The 21,325-nt window shown below is 39.2% G+C and overlaps 1 pseudogene; it reads right to left on the reverse strand.

The window, feature by feature from the left end:
- Positions 1-11,532: 11,532 nt before the first annotated feature.
- On the reverse strand, positions 11,533-20,261 carry LOC132610424 (uncharacterized protein At1g28695-like; annotated as a pseudogene).
- Positions 20,262-21,325: the final 1,064 nt, after the last annotated feature.

The following is a 21,325-nucleotide window of genomic DNA, read 5'->3' on the forward strand; positions in this document are numbered from 1 at the left end:
CTTGTACAGTGACTTTCGGATTTTTGGGTTGTAATAGTTAGGACTTCCGCATTTACTTCCTTATTTTATGGCATGACTAAATTTTGATTTATCTTCTGTTTGAATTGTTTAACATAAAAATGGACTTGAATGAGTAGATAGCTTACGCTTTGGTTCGTTCACTAGGAGTTAGTGTGGGTGCCGGTTATGGCGGGTTGGATCATGAAAGAGTTGGTATCAGAGCTTTAAGTTCATTGATCTCATCACACAAGGACATGTCTAGTAGAGTCTTGCGGATCGGTACGGAGACATCTATACTTATTTTCGAGAGGCTACTATACACTAGGAAATTTTCATTTTCTTTTTTTCTTTCGTACTACTTGATTCCAATTGGTATCGGACTATCCTTCATTCTCTCGTAGATGGCGAGAACACGTACGACAACAGCCAGAGAAAGAGGTGGAGGTACAGGATCAGGCAGGGGACGGAGTCCCAACAGTTGACCTCATGCCTCCAGTGGCTCCTAATGAGGCCGCAGAAGATGCAGCAGCACCAGCCTAGCCAACAGCAGTGCCAGTTCCTCCAGGAGTTGCAGTTGTTTTAGGCATACCGGATGCGATGGCACAGGTGCTGAACTGGTTACGTGGGTTAGCACAGATTTGGGCTATACCGGCCGTTCCAGCAGGTAGGGGCGCAGGGATAGCAGCCTCAGGTGCGGATAGAGTTCAGGCTCCAGAAGTTCAGCATGTTGCAGCAGTGGCACCTCACTTGGATAAATATTTGGGTTTCAAGGCATTTCTGAGGCCAGTTGCAAGGCCGATGATGACCGATGAAGAGCATGATTTATTTTGGAGGTTCACTAAAATGAAGCCTCCGATTTTCTATCGTACTGAGTTAGAGAATACGTACGAGTTCATTATATATTGTCATGAGAGGCTCCATAAGATGGGGCTGTGGATAAGTATGGGGTCGAGTTTGTGACCTTCCAGTTCTTCGGTAATGCCAAGTTATGGTTGAGGGCATATGTAGAGTGCAGGCCAGCTGGGTCACCTCCGTTGTCTTGGATTCAGTTATATTTAGTATTTCTAGATAAGTATGTCCCGCATACTCTGAGGGATAGAAGGAAGGATGAGTTTGCTAGTATTGATCAGGGGAACTCATTTGTTGCTGCTTATAAATCATGTTTCCATTCCTTGTCCCAGTATGCTCTTCAGTTGCTGCCTATTGAAGTGGAGAGGATCAGGCGTTTCATGAAGGGGTTGAACACTGGACTTCAGCTATTAGCTCTTCAGCTTATAGCCGCTGGGGCTTCATTCCTGGAGGTAGTGGAGCATGTTTGTGTTGTTGAGGGGATTAGATAGTAGAGTCATGCAAAGCAAGTAGAGAAGAAAGCCCGAAGGAGTGGAAATTTCAGCAACTCCTTCTTAAGGGGTCAGAGTTGACATGTGTATTCGGGGCGTCCCGTTCAGTCCGCTATGCAGGTGTCCATTGGGGACCCATCAGAGGCTAATTATCAGTCTTCAGGTTAGCATGGGGGTTATACAGCTTCATCAGTTTCTGTTCAACGACCTACACTAGATCGTGCTTGTTACAAGTGTGGTGAGGTAGGCATATTAAGAGATTTTGCCCCAGACTCAGACAGGATGGATAGAAGAATCAGTATTAGGCTCTCCAAGCTCCATTTGTACCAGATAGAGGAGGTAAGGAGCGTGCACCAACATGGAGGGGCGAGCACACCGCCGGTAAGGGTGGCGCTTAGCCTAACCGAGATGATCATCAGGTAGGCAGAGGTGGAAAGCAGCCCGACAGGGGCAGGGCTCAAACTAGACAGGGTAATTGTAGTGGTTCACAGGATACAGGAGGGCGCGGTCACTTGTACGCTTTCGCAGGTAGACCCGAGGTTGAGGCCTCCGATGTTGTCATTACAGGTACTATCTCAGTTTATGATCGTATGGCTTCTGTTTTATTTGATCAATGTTCTAATTTTTCATATGTGTCTTCATATTTTGCTGTGGGTTTGGATATGATGTGTGATGCTCTTGATGCCCCTATTTATGTATCTACTCTGGTTGGGGATTCAGTGGTGGTAGATAGAATCTACCCTTCTTGCGCGATTACATTTATGGGATATAGTACTTGGGCGGATTTGAAAATCCTAGACTTGGTAGATTTTGATGTCATTTTGGGCATAAGTTGGGTGTCCCCGCATTATACAATTCTTAATTGTCACTCTAAAATTATTACCTTAGCTATGCCCGGGGCACCCAGACTTGAGTGGAAGGGTAACCTTAGTCCCCTCCCTAAGAAAATCATATCTTTTATCCGTGCTAAGAATCTAGTGGAGAAGGGGTGTTTAGCGTTTTTGGCACATATCCATGATACCAGCGTAGATACTCTATCAATTTATTCGATTCCAGTAGTACGCGAATTTGCAGACGTGTTCCCCGTGGACTTGCCCGGTATGCCACCTAACCGTGATATTGACTTTCGGATCGATTTAGACCCAGGGACGCATCCTATCTCTATTCCACCTTATAGGATAGCGCCAGCAGAAGTCTAAAAATTGAAAGAACAATTGCAAGACCTTTTGAGTGAGAGGTTTATTCGCTCGAGTGCCGCTCTTTGGGGTACTCCTGTGTTGTTTGTTAAAAAGAAGGATGGGTATATGTATTGATTACCGTTAGCTGAATAAGGTAACTATCCAAAACAAGTATCCCATTTCCCGTATTAATGACTTGTTGGATCAGTTACAGGGAGCTTCTGTGTTCTGTAAAATTGACTTAAGGTTAGGGTTTCACCAGTTAAAGATTCGAGTAGAGGATGTTCCTAAGACAGCTTTTATGACTAGGTATGGGCACTATAAGTTCTTGGTTATGTCTTTTGGGCTTACAAATGCCCTAGCTGTGTTCATGGACTGAGGATTGTTCTTGGGGTATTGCGGGAGAAGAAGTTGTATGCTAAGTTCTCCAAGTGATTTTGGTTGTCTTCTGTGTCCTTCTTAGGGCATGTAATTTTGAGAGAGGGTATTATGGTGGATTCGCAGAAAATTCAGGTAGTCAGGGAATGGGCTAGCCCCACATCAGTGACTGAAATTCGTAGTTTTGTGGGTCTGGCTAGCTATTATCGTCGGTTTGTGAAAGGGTTCACCTCTATTGCTTCTCATTTGAAACGTCTGACTCAGAAGAGGTACCGTTTTAGTAGTCCGACGAGTGTGAAGAGATCTTTTAAAAGCTGAAGACATTGTTGACTACAACGCCTATTCTAGCATTGCCCGTGGAGGGCAAGGATTTTGTTATTTATTATGATGCTTCACGTTCTTGTTTAGGTGTTGTTTTGATGTAGGAAAAGAAGGTGATTGCTTACGCTTCTTGACAGTTGAAAGTGCATGAGAAGAACTATCTTACTCATGACTTGGAATGCGCTAAAAATCTGGAAACATTACTTGTATGGTATCCATTGTGAGGTGTAAAAGATATGTTCATTCAGAGGGATTTGAAATCTAAGCAGCGAAGATGGATGGAACTGCTGCAAGATTATGACATCACTATTCTGTATCATCCTGGTAAAGTAAATGTGTTGGTTGACGCGTTGAGTAGGAAGTCGGCTAGCATGGGAATTCAGGTCTGTTTGATCTCTTCGGAGCGTCCATTAGCTAGAGGTTCAGACTCTGGCTAACATTTTTGTGAGGCTGGATATTTCCAACACGGGCAGGGACTTGTCTTGTGTTGAGGCTCGGTCATCATTTCTGGAGCAGATTAAGACTAAGCAATTTGAGGATGCTAAGTTGTGTAAAATTCGTGACAAGGTGTCGTGTAGTGAGGCCAAGGAGGCTGTGATTGACGAAGAAGGGGTGTTCTGGACAAAGGGGGGAGTTTGTGTGCCCCGTGTGGGTGACTTAATCGAGACTATTCTGATCGAGGCTCGAGTTTGAGGTATTCCGTACATTTCTGGAGCTACTAAAATGTACCGCGATTTGAGACAACACTACCGGTGGACTAGGATGAAGCGTGATATAGTGGAGTTTGTTGCTCAGTGTTTAAATTGTCAACAGGAGAAGTATGAACATTAGAAACCTGGGGGAACACTTCAGAGGATGCCCATTCTTGAGTGGAAGTAGGAAAGAATAACAATGGATTTCGTGGTTGGTCTTCCTAAGACGTTAGGGAAGTTTGAATCTAATTGGGTTATTGTTGACAACTTGACTAAGTCTACCCATTTTATTCCGGTGCGGATAACTTATGACGCCAAGAAATTAGCCAAGATCTACATTCGTGAAGTGGTTAGGCTACATGGAGTTCCCATCTCTATCGTGTCCGACAGGGGCACAACGTTTACATCTCGATTTTGGGAGCATTTGTATGAGGAATTGGGTACTAGGTTGGACCTTAGTACAACTTTCCACCCTCAGACTGACGGCCAATCTGAGCGGACTATGGTGGCCAAAGATATGCTTCGAGCTTTTTTGATAGACTTTGGTGGTCATTAGGATCAGTTCTTACCATTGTCCGAGTTTGCATATAATAATAGCTACCACTCGAGCATCGACATGGCCCCATTTGAGGTCCTGTATGGGAGGAGATGTATGTCTCCTATTGGTTGGTTTGATGCATTTGAGGCAAGACCTTGGAGTACGGACCTTCTGAGAGAGTCCTTAGAGAAGGTGAAGGTGATTCATGCTAAGCTTCTGGCAGCACAGAGCAGGCAAAAGGACGGTCCGAGATCTTGAGTTTGGGGAAGGAAAGCAAATATTGTTGAAAGTCTCACCCATGAAAGATGTAATGCGGTTTGTGAAGAAGGGCAAGCTTAGACCGAGATACATTAGGCCATTTGAGATTCTCGAGCATGTGGGGGAGATATCTTATGAGTTGGCCTTACCTCCGGGTCTATCAGGTGTTCATTCGGTATTTCACGTTTCAATGTTGAAGAGGTATCACGGCGATAGTTCATACATAATCCGTTGGGATTCAGTTTTGTTAGATGAGAACTTTACGTATGAGGAAGAGCCTGTTACTATCTTAGATAGAGATGTTCGTAAACTAAGATCAAAGGAAATAGTCTCCGTGAAAGTTCAGTGGAAGCATCATCTAGTCGAGGAAGCTAATTGGGAAACAGAATCGGATATGCATAGCAAGTATCCTCAATTTTTCGCTGAGTCAGGTAACTTTTCCTAGATTCCTCATCTTTGCCCATTTGGGGACAAATGGTGTTTTAATTGGTATCTCGTGTAACTTCCCTCCCAGTCGTTATGGAATATCTAGGATCACGCCTCCAAATAGAACCTTCCCAAGGGTAGAACGAGGTAATAGAAACTCGATTGTAGAAGTCTAAGAACTGAAAACTTGGCTTATGTTGTGATTATTGTTTGTTTGTGTTTAGCACATTGGGGGTGATGTAGGAATTTAGAACTCCATTGGGAATTCTGAGGCCACGGGTGAGTTCCTATGGTGTTTTTATGTCAATGTGCATGTTTTGTTTGTGTTTGTGAGGCCTCGGCTGAAATGTTAGGTGGTAGAGTTGAAAAACTTTGAAATTAGCGAGCATTCTGGTTCAGTGGTACCGCTGCAGCGGATGGATTTCCGCTACAACAGGACTATGGTAGCGGTCGGCCTCTCGCCGCTGCGGTCGTTCTGGAAAGTGGGATGTCCGCTATGGCGGGCACTGGACCTTTGCAGCAGGGCTAGGCTCGCCACAGCGGCAAGATTATTTGTTATGGTCCGCTACAGCGGGCACTTACCAGCTATAGCGGGACCGCTGTAGCGACGATTGGACTGCTGCAGCGGTCTACGGGGACAGAATGTATGGCTTTTAACTGCCTAGTTCCGAATTCTATATTCATAAAACTCCAAAACAGTTCCCCATAAGCACCTAGGGAAAAATTCCAAGCTAGGGAAAGAATATCCATAAGAGGTAAGTCTCAATCATTCCTTCTATCATTACGCTATCATCTTCATGATTCTCATCCCTTTTATGGGTCTACAATGGTGAATTAGAAATAGTAACCCTAGAATCTAGTAGACCGACCTTCTATAGTTGATGGGTTATGATTTTTATCATTTGTTTTTCATCTAATGGCTTACGTTATCACCTTTTAATCAATAATTAAACCATTAGAGTCATGAAGTAAGTGAATTGAGACTTAGGGTTTCATAAAAATGGTAGCTTGACCATGAAAACTGCTTGTAATAGATGCTTTGATTATTAGCCTTGTAAATTGATAGCTGGTGGTGGTTAAGGCCAATGTTAGGTTAATTTACACCATGAAATCATTCACCCATTAGAATAGGGCAGAAAGGGAAGGGTTTTCTTTGAATTGATTTTGTGACTAGAGTAATTTTGACTTATTTAGCATCTTAATTGCTAGACTTTAAGCATTTCGAGTCTTTACGAAAGGGAAAGGCAATAGCAGAGTAATCTGCATTGTTCCAGCTCTGCATTTGAGGTAGGTTAAGGCCTACTTGAGTTAGACTTTGATTAGTCGATTGTATGTATTGTGAAATTGATAGGAGAAAGCATGTCTAGTTTTCAAACAAGATGTGTGTTGCTGAAATTCCTATATGCTATTGATTGAGTGACTATGTGGGATTCGTGCCACTATTCATGGTGTTGGAACCTACAGGTTGATGATGTTGTGGTGAGAAGTTAATATGATCTTCTTAGTGAAATTGAGGTACAAAATGATAATTTGATTATTGAAAACAATGTGATAATAGATACAGATATATATGAAAAGACTCATTTGACTGGGGGTGAGGATGAGGCCTAGATATGAGCAGGAACATTTGACCAAGATTAAGGATGTGGCCTAGTTGTGAGCTCGGGTCCAAGGAGTGAGTCCGAAATGAGTGGTGCATGGACACCATGGGTCCCCTGCAGGTCATGACTACTGAGTAATGACATCAGTTAGCATGTGTGTACAACGTGTATGTGGTTATTGTTGGTAGAATTATTCCGTTGTTTGCTTCTTTTGATCTGACTCGTGATATTGTTGGGTGACTTGATTGTTATTATCCTTGGTTGACTTGTTGTTGGGTTATTTCATCATGTGTTGTTGACTAGCTTGTCTATTTTATTGATTTATGCATGATACTAATCTTAATCGGCCTATGATATATACCAGTACATGGTGTTTGTACTGATACTACCTTGTTGTATTCTTTTGAGTGCCGATTGCTTTCCAGAGACTGCTACTCGACCTCATATCTAGCGTTGAGGCCATTTGCTAACAGATTTAGGGTGAGCTTCTATCCATGCTAGGCCGCCCGGAGATCTTCTTTTCTGATATCTATTTCTATTCCAGACATTGTTAGTTAGTTATTTAGACAGCTTACAGTCCTTACACATGTTTTGGAATGGAGTCCTTGTACGGTGACTTTTGGATTTTGGGGTTGTAATAATTAGGACTTCTGCATTTACTTCCTTATTTTATGGCATGACTAAATTTTGATTTAACTTGTGTTTGAATTGGTTAACATAAAAATTGACTTGAATGGGTAGATGGCTTACGTTTTGGTTCGTCCACTAAGAGTTAGTGTGGGTGCCGGTCATGGCGGGTTGGGTCGTGACAGCAAGCTCCCATAGATCAACCATTGTAAGTAAAATCTGGTAGAAATTGTTGAGAAGAATCTTTCGTCATTGTTGTAAAAGCACACTTTTCCGGCGAAAATTCCGGCCTCATTCCAACATTCCGTCACTTCTCCATTCAAATACCTCAGTTCGCAACTGGTACGAGCTTTATCCCTGTTCTTTTTGATTCTGCATCTGGTAGAGCTCTTCGGTCAGTGATAGACCACAGTCATTAATGAGTCATCGACGAGGCTTAGACCAAAGTCGTAGTCTATTATATGTTTTATTATGGCGTCGATTGCAGAATATACTATATTAGGTGGTGATTACATGGGTGAATAGGAGGAGACCTCAAAATGTTGGGATTGGAATTCTATTAGCAAGGTGACAGTGCCGATTGCCGTGCGTCGCAATGGTATCTATAATGACTTGGTCACGAGCGTAATGGAAAGCAGGGAGTTAAATTGTGAGCCTAGCGACTTGCGCATTAGTTATATGATTAACGCTTTGCCCACTAGGGGAAAACCCATCCTTTTTTCATAACGAATGATAGGAAGGTGGTATTGTACATGCTTGATGTTGCTACTGACGGTTCGATGCCGTTTTAAGAATAAATGTTGTTGAGAGGTCTCAAGTTGGTTCTACATCAGCAGCACCACCCACCCACAGACCCACCACTGCCGCGCGCCGCCAGCCGATGAAGCTTCAATACAACATGAGGCCATGGGTGATCATTTATGGATATGGATGATCCTAATAGTGATGACGAAGAGTGTGATGGAAATGATAGGGGTGATGGGCAGCCACCAAGTGGTTCACAAAGCAACCACAACTTCAGTGATGGAACCAGTTTTTAATGTGGGTAAACATTTGATATCAAAGAGTATTTAAAGGTTTTATTGAAGAAAGCTGCAATAATGACCCCGTTTTGTTTTAAACCAAACAAGAGTAACAAAAAATATTATAAGGTGGAATAACCTCTCCTGATTCTGGTTGGATGTTGCGGGCTAATAAGTACGACAACTCAGATAGGTTTCGCATTTACAAGTATGTTGGTGATCACACTTGCGGGGTTGAGCATGTTACGAGCACTCATAAGCATGCCTCAACAGTTGTCCTTGCATTAGTCTTGATGGATGACTATATTGACAACAAAAGGCCAACGACAAAAGAAATCTAGAGGATGGTTTTCAAGGAGTTCCATTGTAAACCAAGCTATTGGTAGTGTTAGATGGCAGGTGTAACGGCTAAGAACATAGTTAGGGGGACACCGGAGCATGGGTATGCTTGCTTACTGGCTTACTCGTACATGGTTGAAAGTCTAAATCCAGGTTCCGAAATTTTCATTAGTCTTGATGATGTTGACAGGTTCAAATATTACTTCGTAGCTTATGGAGCTTGCATTCGAGGATATAAACATATGCAAAAGATTATTGTCGTTGACGACACACATTTATATGGCAAGTATAAGGGTGTGTTGTTGTCCGCCGTCGCACAGGATACTGAGAACTATATCTATCCAATTTCATTTTGCATGGGGGACAAGGAGTGTGATGAATCTTGGACCTACTTCTTCTAGCAGCTGAGGTACATAATCGTCGATGAACTAGACTTGTGCATCATCTCTGATAGGCACAAGAGCATAGCCAACGGTGTTTCCAGAATTTTTGAGCATGCTCATCATGAACTATGCATGAAGTATCTTGGTGATAACCTTCAAAAAATTTCCAATGTGGAGATTCTCTTCATGTGTACTATAATGCAGCAAAGGCATATGGTTACCGGGAGTTCAATGAATATTTTCAGCAATTAAGGGATAAATGCCCGAAAGTCTTTCATGTAGTCCTGCTCCATCTCACGCATTATAGGGATGATGTAAGGGTGCACAACTTACAAATACGCAAAACATTAGCATTTAGTTTATATTTTTGCAAACACATTGATAATAGACTCCAAATTTATATGTGTGAAATTTCCCCTCCAATACTAAATGGATCACCTTCAGTAAATTGCTCTATTTTTGTAGTGTGCCACCTAAGAATTCTAGGAATAGGCAGAGAAACCTCATCTGATTTGCCAGCATGCAGTCCAAGTGTGAGGAAAGCTTCATAAGTCCAGACCTATAATAACACAAATAATTGCCAAGTGTAAAATAAATAACAAACAGTCTATAATCTACTACACCAGTAGTTTATAACATGTACCATGAATGCCCAGGGGAAGCCGTAGAGAGCATATGATGGCGTCTTGTTATCAAGGTAGGTTTGGTGGTGCCTGGCAACATCTACCTTGTCCATCAAGTATTCCAAGGTGAGTTCAAAGGATTCCTTTCCCCAAGGATAGCTCTGGAAGAATTCTAAACCGTCAGCCATTTTAAACCAATCAGCATACACATCTTTGGCCATCAAAATTCTGTGGAGAAACCACACAAGAAAACATTTATGATTTTCTTTTTACTTAATCTAGGCCCTCTTATTACCAACAATAGCTTGTCTGAAGTAATCTTCTTCTTTCGAGTAACCTTTGCGTAGAATTCTGTTCCTTTCTTAATTTCTTTGTCCTCTCTAGATTGGGAGGGACAGGATCCACAATTTATACCGGTGATCAATTTAAACTCCCTCAAGCCAAAACACGCAGGCTTGTCGTTCACGAGGATTCTTCTTTTTCTCGACCGCATGACGAAGAAGCATATAGTGGATTATCCGTCCATTGTAATTGATGAAGTATTCTAACAGCTTTCTAAAATGACCAAAATAGGAACGCTTCCACTTTTTCCTTAGTTTTTGATCTCTCAACACATTGTTAAATTCAACTAACAATGACAACCTGCTCCTAACAGAAACTTTTGCTGCAAAAGATTCATAATCATCCAGCCAATTGATCAAGCCATACTTTTCAACGTTAATTGCCTTTGCACAATATGGTAAGGATAAAGGGTCAATATCTTTAGAAACACCACAATGTTTTGAACCATGCTCAGATACACTCTCAACTCTACTATCATCTCTATCTCTATCAACACTACACTCGTCAATGGGGTCTGAACGGGACGCACTCTCAACTTCTGAACTTTTTTTCTTTTTCTATCTCGGCTAAGTTCTTCACTTCTTCTATTTTTATCCTTACGATTCGCATTAGAACGAGTTTCAACCATAGCACAAGAACGGGGGAGTATTTTTCCTTCTTTGCCTCTACACCTAAGCATTTATACGATCTATATACAAACAATAGAGACGTTGATCAAACACGATATAACAATAATCGACCAAAAGTCTATTAATAGACCATATATAATTTCAAAAAGCAAAAACAGAAAACAAAGATCGAAACAAGAAAATAAGTATAAATAACACACATTTCGTAGAAAAAACGGGCAAAACAACAAAGGTTTTGAAAAAAAGCAGATCTTTATGAACACTAGTTTTTTATCAAGATCGAAAAAAATCAGGGCAATATGGAGCTCAAAATGCTCCGACGGAGTTGTAGAGTTAATAAAATTACCTGTTTACGACGACCAAGGCATATTGGAGCTTGGGGGAGAGGTGGAAGTTTGAAAGTTCCAAGCTAGAAAGAGAAATAAAGAAGAGAAAGGGACGGATGAGTGAGAGAGGGGGTGTCTGTGTATTTTATTAGAAGTAACCTGGACTTAAGTGTATAACTTAAAACTTCCAATCTTAAAATTATGAAAGTACCCCATTCCCATTTTTCTAAACCCTAATACCGAAAAATAATTGAAAAAGAAAATGAGTGGCCATATTCCCAATTAAAACTTAGAAGTGTCCTTCCATACAACTGTTCTTAAGTAAGTGTTACAAAATCAAACTCGCTGAGGTTTATGTAATTTTTTTTTTTTTGGGATATAATGACTTTATAGGTAAACTAGTGTGATTTGAATGACCATTTTGATATAAAACAAACATAAGTGACTTTAGTGAGACATTTACTATAGTCAATAGCCTTTTAATTTATTCACTCCAAATCACACAATCCTCAATTTCGCCAGGAATTTCGACAGTGGACTGCAAAAAATGGATAATTTGCGGAGGTTGAAAGTTGTAATTCACGGAGGTTTTAGCAAACATCCATGAATTACAACTTTCAACCTTCGCAAATTTTCTATTTTTTTGTAGTGAGTGGTGATGAGGCATCCACTGGAACCTGGACGTCTCATTCGCAGTTGTGCTCATAAACCTCTTTCGATCATGAATAATTGTTGTCAAGTCTGCCATTTTGGCACTAATTCTTCTACAGCAGTTGGAATGAATAGTCACTGCCGCCCTAACATCCTTACTATCTTGATAGAATTAGCTAAAATTAACAGTGTCGAAGAACCTCCCTTTTAAGGCCTAAATTTTGAAATACTCCTTCACGTATTAGGTTGACCACCAAATTCAAACCCGAACTGGAAACTACCCTTGCCCCTATTTGAATAAATATCCCCGACCTTTTATGGTACTTTTACGAATGGGATGCACTTTGTCGTATTTGTAAACCCATTGGCACCCCCCTAATTATGGACAAAGCTACCTCTTCCAAAACCAGGCCCAGTACTGCCAAAACTAGGATTGAAATTGATCTCACTAGGCCTCTGGTTAATCAAGTCTTAGTTGAAATTAGGAATAAGGATGGCAACATTGAAGTCATTACTCAGAAAGTGGAATCTGAAACCATCCCTCCTTTCTGCTTCCATTGTATGATGAAGGGTCATAGTGATGAAAAATGTAGGAAACAATCTAGCTTTGAGATTTGAACAAGAGAAACATTGTGAAAACACTGATGGAGGGATCAAAAATGGCACTGGTCAGAAAATTCAACAAAACAAGCAAGGAACAAAGCAAGAGAAAATTGTGAATAACAAGAAACTAGTGCCACCCATGGCCCCAAAACTCAAAATGCCAATACCTCTGCAGTTTTACCTGTCCAAAATGAACAAACTAATGTTTGGAAAACTGTTGGAAAAGGAAAAGGAAATCATAGAAATACATACTCTCCTCCAGTTGACAATTTAAACATGAGCATTGATGGAGTTATGGGAACTGGTAAGGGTGCTCAATTCCTCAAATCCAAAGATGGCCAGAACACAGTGGTGCTAACACATTCTAGTATAACTGAAGGAAGTGAGATAGAGAATGGGAAAACAGTAATAGATGCTCCTACAGAACGACAAATAGATATGGTTGAAACTAACATACCAAAGGATGTACCTGAGCTAAAATTGCACTTCAAACACACCAGAGGTAAGAAGGGGAAAAAGCAACAGAAGCGACAATCCATAAAGCCACAAAGTAATATGAGAACAATCAGACAACTGAAGGAGATCAAGTATCCTGATGTAGAGATGCAAAAAACCCCTCTTGTTGTACTGAAAGGGGAGGAGCTTAGCAAGAATAACGAGAAAGGAAAGAAGTTTTCCAAAAGGGTCAACATTCCTGCTGGAGTGGTTCTAAATTCTGAAGAAACTAATTATGGAAACAACATGATCAAGGGAAACATTTCCAAATCTTTGTTTGATTTGGAGCCCATCCTTTCAGCTAGAGAGGCCAGAAAAAGAGTTAGGGAAAAAGAGCAGAAAGAACTTAAAAGGAAGAATACTCTCTTTGACAAGGAAAAAACAACATCAACCAAGTCCAAGTCTATGAAGAATATGATGAGGATACAGCTTATAAAGACTGTGAAAATGACATTATGATGGATCAGGAAGCTGAAGAATATGAATCCATAGAATCTGATGATGACAACATGGGGGGATCCAGGTATAAGAGCCTTGATGAAATTGTGGCTAATACTCCTACTTGCAACAAAATGCGACATACTACAATAATTTATTTCCTAGAGGAAAATTTGGCTCTCAAGCTATGGATGTAGAAGACCCTAATGCCAGAGAGATAGTTTCTTACCCCAAGGACCAAAATGACCTATACTCTAATGTTGTCTATAATTAATAGACTAACTTGGAATATAAGGGGTAGTGGTTCCAATGGAGCTACTGAAAGACTCAAACTTTTTAAAAATCAGTATCATCTTCCCTACTTTTTCATTCAAGAGCCTTTGGTGAATGAGAGAAAAATAGAGAAATTCAAAAGGGTGCTTCGTTTTCAACATTGTGCCCATAACATCTCCAACAAAATCTAGATTTTATGGTCTAATGATTACCACCTGGATATCATAGAAGACAGAGACCAACATACTCTTATTCATATTACTTAAAATCAGTCCCCTCTCTCCTTCCACATTACTATTGTTAATGCTAAATGTGATGAACCTTTGAGGAGAGAACTTTGGGATGACTTGAGAGGTATTGCCAGCAGAATTATAGGCCCCTGGGGAGTGGTGGGTGACTTCAATGTCATCACCAATCTTGATGAAAAAACTGGAGGGAGGCCATATAGAATTGAAGAAAGTTTGGACTTCTTAGCATGTCTTTCTGATTGCAACTTACAAGATAGTGGTTTCTTGGGATCTAGATTCACTTGGAGTGATAATAGAGATCCTCCCAACACTATCTAGAAAAAGTTAGATAGGTTGGTTTATAATACTGAATGGTTTGATAGCTTAGGGGGTACTACTGTCACTCATTTATCCAGAACCTACTCAGATCATGCTCCACTCCTCATTACTTGCAATAAAAACAACTCAGGGCATATTAAGTATTTTAAATTTCTTAATATGTGGACAGAACATGAAGACTATTTGACAGTCATCCAACAAGCTTGGGCTGAAAATCAAACTGGCAACCCTCTTTACTCCCTTCATCAGAAGATTAAGAATGTGTGTCATAGCCTAAGTGCTTGGTCAAAAACAGCCTTTAGAGACATATTTGAGGGACCAAAAAGGTTGGAAATTCTTATTAGAAACCTTGAGGAAACTGTTGTTTCTAACAATAACCAGGAGAACAAGAATAACCTTGCTAAAGCTAAAGCTGACTTCACCAAGTTCATAAAGCTCCAAGACAATGTTCTGAGGCAGAAAGCTAGGGTTAAATGGCATAAAGAAGGTGATGCCAACACTGCTTTGTTTCATAGCATCATTAAAGATAGAAGAAAGAGGCTTTCTATACAGAAAATCAAGGATCCTGATGGAAACTGGGTGGAAGGTAATAATGATATTGGCAATGCTGCTATCAACTTCTTTGAGGACCTGTTTAGTGCTGATGAAGATGTGTTGGAAGATGATTCAGTATTGAAGGGGGTACATAGAATGGTAACTGATGATGATAAATTTGCTCTCACTACTACTCCTACCTTACAAGAAGTTAAAGATAGTGTATTTTCCATTGATCCTGATAGTGCACTTGGACCTGATGGTCTCAGTGGCAAATTCTACCAAAGCGCTTAGTCCATTATTGTTGAAGACTTGCATAAGGCTATTATTTCTTTCTTTCATGGAGCCCTCTTCCAAAATTTTATACTCATACTTGTGTGTTCATGCTCCCTAAAGTAGATTGCCCTCAAGAATTTTCAGATTTTAGTCCGATCAGTCTATGCAATGTATCTAGTAAGATCATTGCCAAACTTCTCAATGCCAGGATCAGTAACATTCTCCCAAAGATTATCAGTCAGAACCAAAGTGGTTTTGTTAAAGGAAGAGCTATTACTGACAATATAATGCTCACTCAGGAAATTGTAAATGATATCAGGAAACCTATGCAAAGTGGAAATGTGGTTATTAAATTAGACATGTCCAAAGCCTATGACAGAGTATCATGGCCTTTCTTATGTTTCATGTTAAGAAAACTAGGCTTTGCTGAATCATGGATTGACCTCATCTTTAGATACATATCCAATAACCGGTATACATTGCTAGTTAATGGTAACAGGTTTGGTTTTTTCAAATCTGGGAGAGGTTTAAGGCAGGGTGACCCCCTATCTCCCTCTCTCTTTATTATTTATGCTGAACTACTCTCTCTCATGCTTAACAATATTCATAACAACAATAGATTTAAAGGTTTTTTCATGAACAAGGAAGGACCAAGAATTAATCACTTGGCCTTTGCTGATGGCCCTATTATCTTTAGTAATGGTGTTACTGCCTCTGTACAGTTGATCCTTAACACTTTATCAACTTATAAGAAGGTATCTGGCTAGTCTATCAATATGAACAAAAGTTGCTTCTCTTTGGCCCTCAATGCTTCTTCAAGATCTATTAGAAGAGTGGGTAGAATCTTGAACATGAGGTATGATAAACTTCCCATGAAATACCTTGGGTGCCCTATTTATGCTGGAAAGGAGAAAATTGATTTTTTTTCTGGCATGGTTGCAAAAGTGATCAATAAGATCAGAGGCTGGCACCTCAAAATCCTGAGTTCTAAGGGTAAAGCTATTCTCATTGGGCATGTCCTTCAGGCTCTAAATGTTCATACTTTGGCTGTTGTTCACCCCCCCCCAAAGGAACTATTGAATCCATTGAAACTTACATTGCCAGATTCTTCTAGTATGGAAATGAGATTGGGGGAAAACATCATTTGGTTTCTTGGTTCAATTTGTGTTTTCCTTATAATGAAGGAGGCTCTAACTTCAGGAGTCTAACTGACACTTGTAAAGCTTTTACTGCTAAACAGTGGTGGAGATTGAGAACTTCTAATTCCACATGGGCTCAGTTTGTTAAAACTAAATATTGCAATGTCAATTACCCCATTAATATCCCTTGGAAACCTTGTCAATCACATAGTTGGAAAGCTATGTGTGAGATTAAGGATCACATTGAGAATAATATCAAATGGAAAATCAGGAGTGGAAATGTCGATTTTTGGTATGATAATTGGTCTTCCCATGAACCTCTGTATCATACTGTGGAGAATGATTTTTTTCATCAAACTATTTTGGTCAAAGAGGTCTATAAAGATGGACAATGGGATTGGACTTGCTTAAGGAACCAACTCCCTATGTCTGTCAAGAGCTCCATTAGAGATACCTCTATTAATCTTCTTCCTGATTATGAAGATATTCCTCTCTGGACACCGGTTGAGACTGGCAAATTTTCTGTTTCCTCAGCCTAGAAACTGTTGAGACAGAAAAGGAACACTTCGCAGTTTGACGCTAAAATTTGGCACAAGGATGTCCTTTACAAGATGTCCTTCACCACCTGGAGAGCCATTCACAATAGGCTCTCCACTGATGATAAAATCTTGAAGTTTGGCATTGATATTGATACTAATTGTAATTGTTGTGTGGATGCAGGGATGGTACCTGCCTTGGCGACAACTGAGCATCTCTTTTACAATGGATCTTTTGCACAAAACATCTGGCAAGTGTTTGCAGGGAGGTTAGGCATCAGATACAGAAACAACACCTTGAGAAACTTGCTGTTTGATTGCTGGAATTTCAAGACTAATAACTCAGTGGCTTCATACATCTTGAAAATAATGCCACCCATAGTGATATGGGAGTTATGGAGGTCTAGGTGCAGCTCCAAATTTGACTCTGAGGAGCCCTCCGTAATCAGATCCTCTAAGCTTATTTCCTTTAACATCTATCAATCAATCAAAGCTAACTTTAAAAGGATCCCAATTTACTGAAAATTGGGAAGAAGTTTGCTAGATCTTTGAGCAGAAAATGATTGAAACATCCTCTATTGTGGTCAAATGGATTAGCCCCTCCCCCTTCTTTTGAAATTGAATACAAATGGTTCGTGTGTCAATGATGTATGTGGAGGGGGTCGAGTTCTTAGAGATGATCTTGGTAAGGTCATCATGGCTTTCAGCATACCTCTAGGTCCAGGAACAAGTAATCAGGCCGAGGTAGAGGCTCTTCTTTTTGGGTTGAAGTGGTGCACAAACAATGGCTTTTGCTCTATCATTGCTGAGATGGACTCCCTTCTCCTACAGAACTGCATCAGGGTCATATGGACTGCACCTTGGGGAACTAAGGATGCGGTCCAAGAGATCAAGAACTTAAAGGGCATACATGGAATCACTACACAACACTGTTATAGGGAGGCTAATAGAGTTGCAGACAAGTTAGCCTCCTTAAGTCATACCCTTGAAAACGTACAAATTTACTCCCAATTCAATATTATCCCTGGAATTGTAGAGGGACTTCTTAATTTGGATAGGTGGAAGTTCCCTTCTTTTAGGATCAAGAAATGTAAACCAAACCTTTTGTACTATGATCCCCCGTGACACCTTCCCTTCCCTTAGTGCTACTGGTGATTGTAGTTAGAACTCTCACTTTTGCTCATTCAAATGGTTGGTTTACAATGTAACCAATCTCTTAAGAAGGTATGGTCTAGCCCTCCTTCTACAAATGTAATCTTCTACAAGTGGCAGTAAGATTTTTGCCCCTTATTATTATTATTATTATTATTATTATTATTATTTAAAAAAAAGGTTCTGCAAAACGTCCTGTTCTTTGAGTCTGGTGGAACTGTCTTTCTTTGCGTACAGCTTATCGAATAGCGCAATGGTTTTGTTGTTTGGTCCGATCATGTAGAAGCCTTTGTTGATGGGATTTGCCTCGGACCAATATTGGTCGCCGTTGAAACTATCTACACTGGCCTGCAAGTCTATGGATTTGTCCAGGCTCAGCGTTTGGAATGGATTTCTTAGCCATAACACATCGGTGTCCTATATATGCAGCACGAAAGAAGCAATAGTCAGCTAATTGAGTTTGGCAAATATGATTTGGTTTAACATAAGATGTAGTACAAACTGCCACTGAAAAAAATTTAGTAAGCACTGGTTAACTCGGTTGGGTACAAAACCATCCAATCTACAGTACAGAAATGGCTCCTTAACATGCATATGATCAAATATCTTTAATAGACAGGGCTTAATAATTCTTAGACAATCTGTAACTCATAAATATATCTTTTTCGTTATTTTGTAATCCCCAGGGTATGCTCTAATTGGTAGTAAAACATTTAGGCTGTATATTTTCATATATGCTACTACAGTAGGGAAACGATCTTGAACATGCATATGGTATGATCAATCTACTTGATCAATGATTTACGCCCGTCTCTCCTACTTCATGTCTAATTTAGAGTAATTTCATAAAGGCCAGGTGTTTAATATAGACAATAAAAACAGACATGAAGCATTTATCATTCTAATTTATTTAATACTTCAATACTCTTGTTCTTATTGGGCAATGAGAGACAAATAGTATTCCTGCCATTGTATTCTAACTATCGCTTTAGATAAAAGAAATTGACTTAAAATAATTGACACTTCGGGAATTCAAGGCTAAAGTTGGCAATTGTTTCTAACTATACCCAAAACATTAAAGAAGTACTAATATTTTTTTTTAATACTGCTCAATTCTAAAAAAATATGCAGTAAATAGGGGTAACTCAGTAAATGATGTCTTGTATTAAATTATTTTTGTTAATGGACGTGAAAAAGAAAAAAGACCACTATAATGGGACGATGGAGTAATTTAGAAAATATTCTAATAATAAAGGCCTTTTATCTGATGTTCCCAAAGATCTTTTTTTTTTTTGTTCCCAAAGATCTTATGATAAAGGCTATTATTAAATACTCCAATTGTGATTTGTCCCAAGTTTATGACGAAACTTTCTATTTTAATTTGCCCTAAAAATGATATATTTTTATGTTTAAAAATAATTTGACTTTAAACTTTTCATTTTACAGTCAATGAGATGATTTATAGCTACATAAATATTTATAACTTGTTTTAGATCATAAATTTCAAAAATCTTTTCTTTAAACTGCGTATCCGTTCAAATGCACCACATAAATTGCGAAGGAGGGAGTAATATTTTTTTTTTAAAGGGCTGTGCAAATTATGTGGACCAGAGCGAGTATAAATTAAATCCTACAAAGAAAAATGCATGTTTTTTTATTTAGTTTTCGACCTAAAAGCCCTCGAATTTCCAATATAAGATGAACGTATGTATCGTGAAGATGAAGTTATAACCGCGTTTAGAATGTCGATTAAGAACAGAGTTCTTCACCACATCTTTATATAGTCTTCCGACATGTACAATTTCTCTCCGTTGAAATCCACACCGTCCGTTTAGAGCTTGTAACAATGTAGATGGAGGAATTTGCACCGCTTTTATGGAAGCTTTAACAATTTATGGACTGGTTATAGCATTAGCATTTTTATTTGCAAATCCTTTTGTTTAATCTTAGCTTGGAGCTTAGAAATATGAAAAAGAAATAAACTTTTCATATTTTATTGCCTTTGACTTGTCGTTTGCTTTTTCAAATTCTATCAAGATTTCCGCCTCCAATTCTTTATTCTTTGACAAAAGAACCTACGGGAAGGGCTGATTTGCGGATGAGGAATCGTTCATAAGAGGTTTGATCCAAGGCAACGACCAAAAGGTGATTCACTGATTCCCTAGTGCCTTCTCCCTGCCAAAAACCATCCAAGAATAGATCTAGCATTGGCTTATCTCCCTCTACGTATGCTTTATTAACAACAGCTATTATTACCGTTTTGTCCTTAGTAGCTGCTCCAGCCAAAACTTCTTCAAGCGTATCTTCATTGGTTTTTATATAAACTGGTGCATGTATACAAACCAAGTTAACCATTTTCAAAAAAAAAAAAAAAAAACAAAAAGGAAGAAACTGATTAAGAAACATTGCTTACTGCATTTGAAGGTTGGCGTAAGTAGTCTGAAAACGGAAAGAGAGCTAAATTACCGCTTTTACTATATGAAGAGCTTAAGAGGAGAAAATATAGCAAACCAAAGATTAGAAGTGTGTACAAAATGTAGTGACTGTAGTCTTTGATGGAACTCTTAAAATCCATCGTCGGAATAGGGATGTCACTTATACTCCCTCCATCCTAAAAAGACTGTCTTACTTTTTTTTTTATTATTATTTTGTCCCAAAAAGATTGACACATTTCTATATTTAAAAATAATTTAACTTTATGAAATGATTTACGGGCACACAAATATCTAAGACTTATGTTGGACCACAAATTTCAAAACTCTTCCTTTATTTCTTAAACTACATGCCAAGTCAAACTAAGACGATCTTTTTGGGACGGCCGAAGTACAATTTTAAGTGATTTCTAGTTGTAGAGAGATTTTAATTCTTCTTCTTTCAAGTGTGTTGAGTAGATCATGGAAAACCTTATCTAGAGGAACCAAATATGCTTGTTACAAGACTTCCAGAATCTCAGTTATGATTACAAAAACTTCCCAAAATTTTGTTATGTTATGGATAGATATTCACAGCAAGTGGATTCATAATATTGTACATACTAAGAAAGACACAATGTAAGTGGATTCACAACATTTCTCGTTGGATGTCTAGTAATTAATAACGTGACTTGTTAAATCTTGCTAAGAAAAAAATCATGTGGGAAAAAAATCATGTGGGAAAAAATTCCAGCGAAGAAAAATTAGTAGACATATATTGTAATATGCATTACTAGTTGTCTCATTAAAAATCTTACCAAGAAAACTCGATGGGATAAAATCTTGGTTAGCGGAAAAAGAGTTCAACAAGTATTTTATTTTCCCCGATGGAAAAATCACTTAATGTCCCGGTGATGACACATTCCAATCTTGTATACCAACTTCTTAATTTTTTATATGAGCAATGCCTTGGTGAACAGATCCACTAAATTATCAAAAAACTAATTAAGCCAATATAAAAAATTAAGCGACCATGATAGAACAACGAGAATCGGCTGGTGTCTAACACCTTGTCAATAGAATTTCTTACTTGGATTTCAAGCTCGTAGACCAATAATTAGGAATCAAACTTTCCTTTTGATTATGGATTCAAAGAAGGTGACTTGAGACACCAAAACTCAATTATAAGTGGCGACTTCAAATAAACAACATAATCCCTTTTCAAAAT

The sequence above is a fragment of the Lycium barbarum genome, chromosome 9 (genome assembly GCF_019175385.1).
Source record: "Lycium barbarum isolate Lr01 chromosome 9, ASM1917538v2, whole genome shotgun sequence".
Classification (NCBI taxonomy): domain Eukaryota; kingdom Viridiplantae; phylum Streptophyta; class Magnoliopsida; order Solanales; family Solanaceae; genus Lycium; species Lycium barbarum.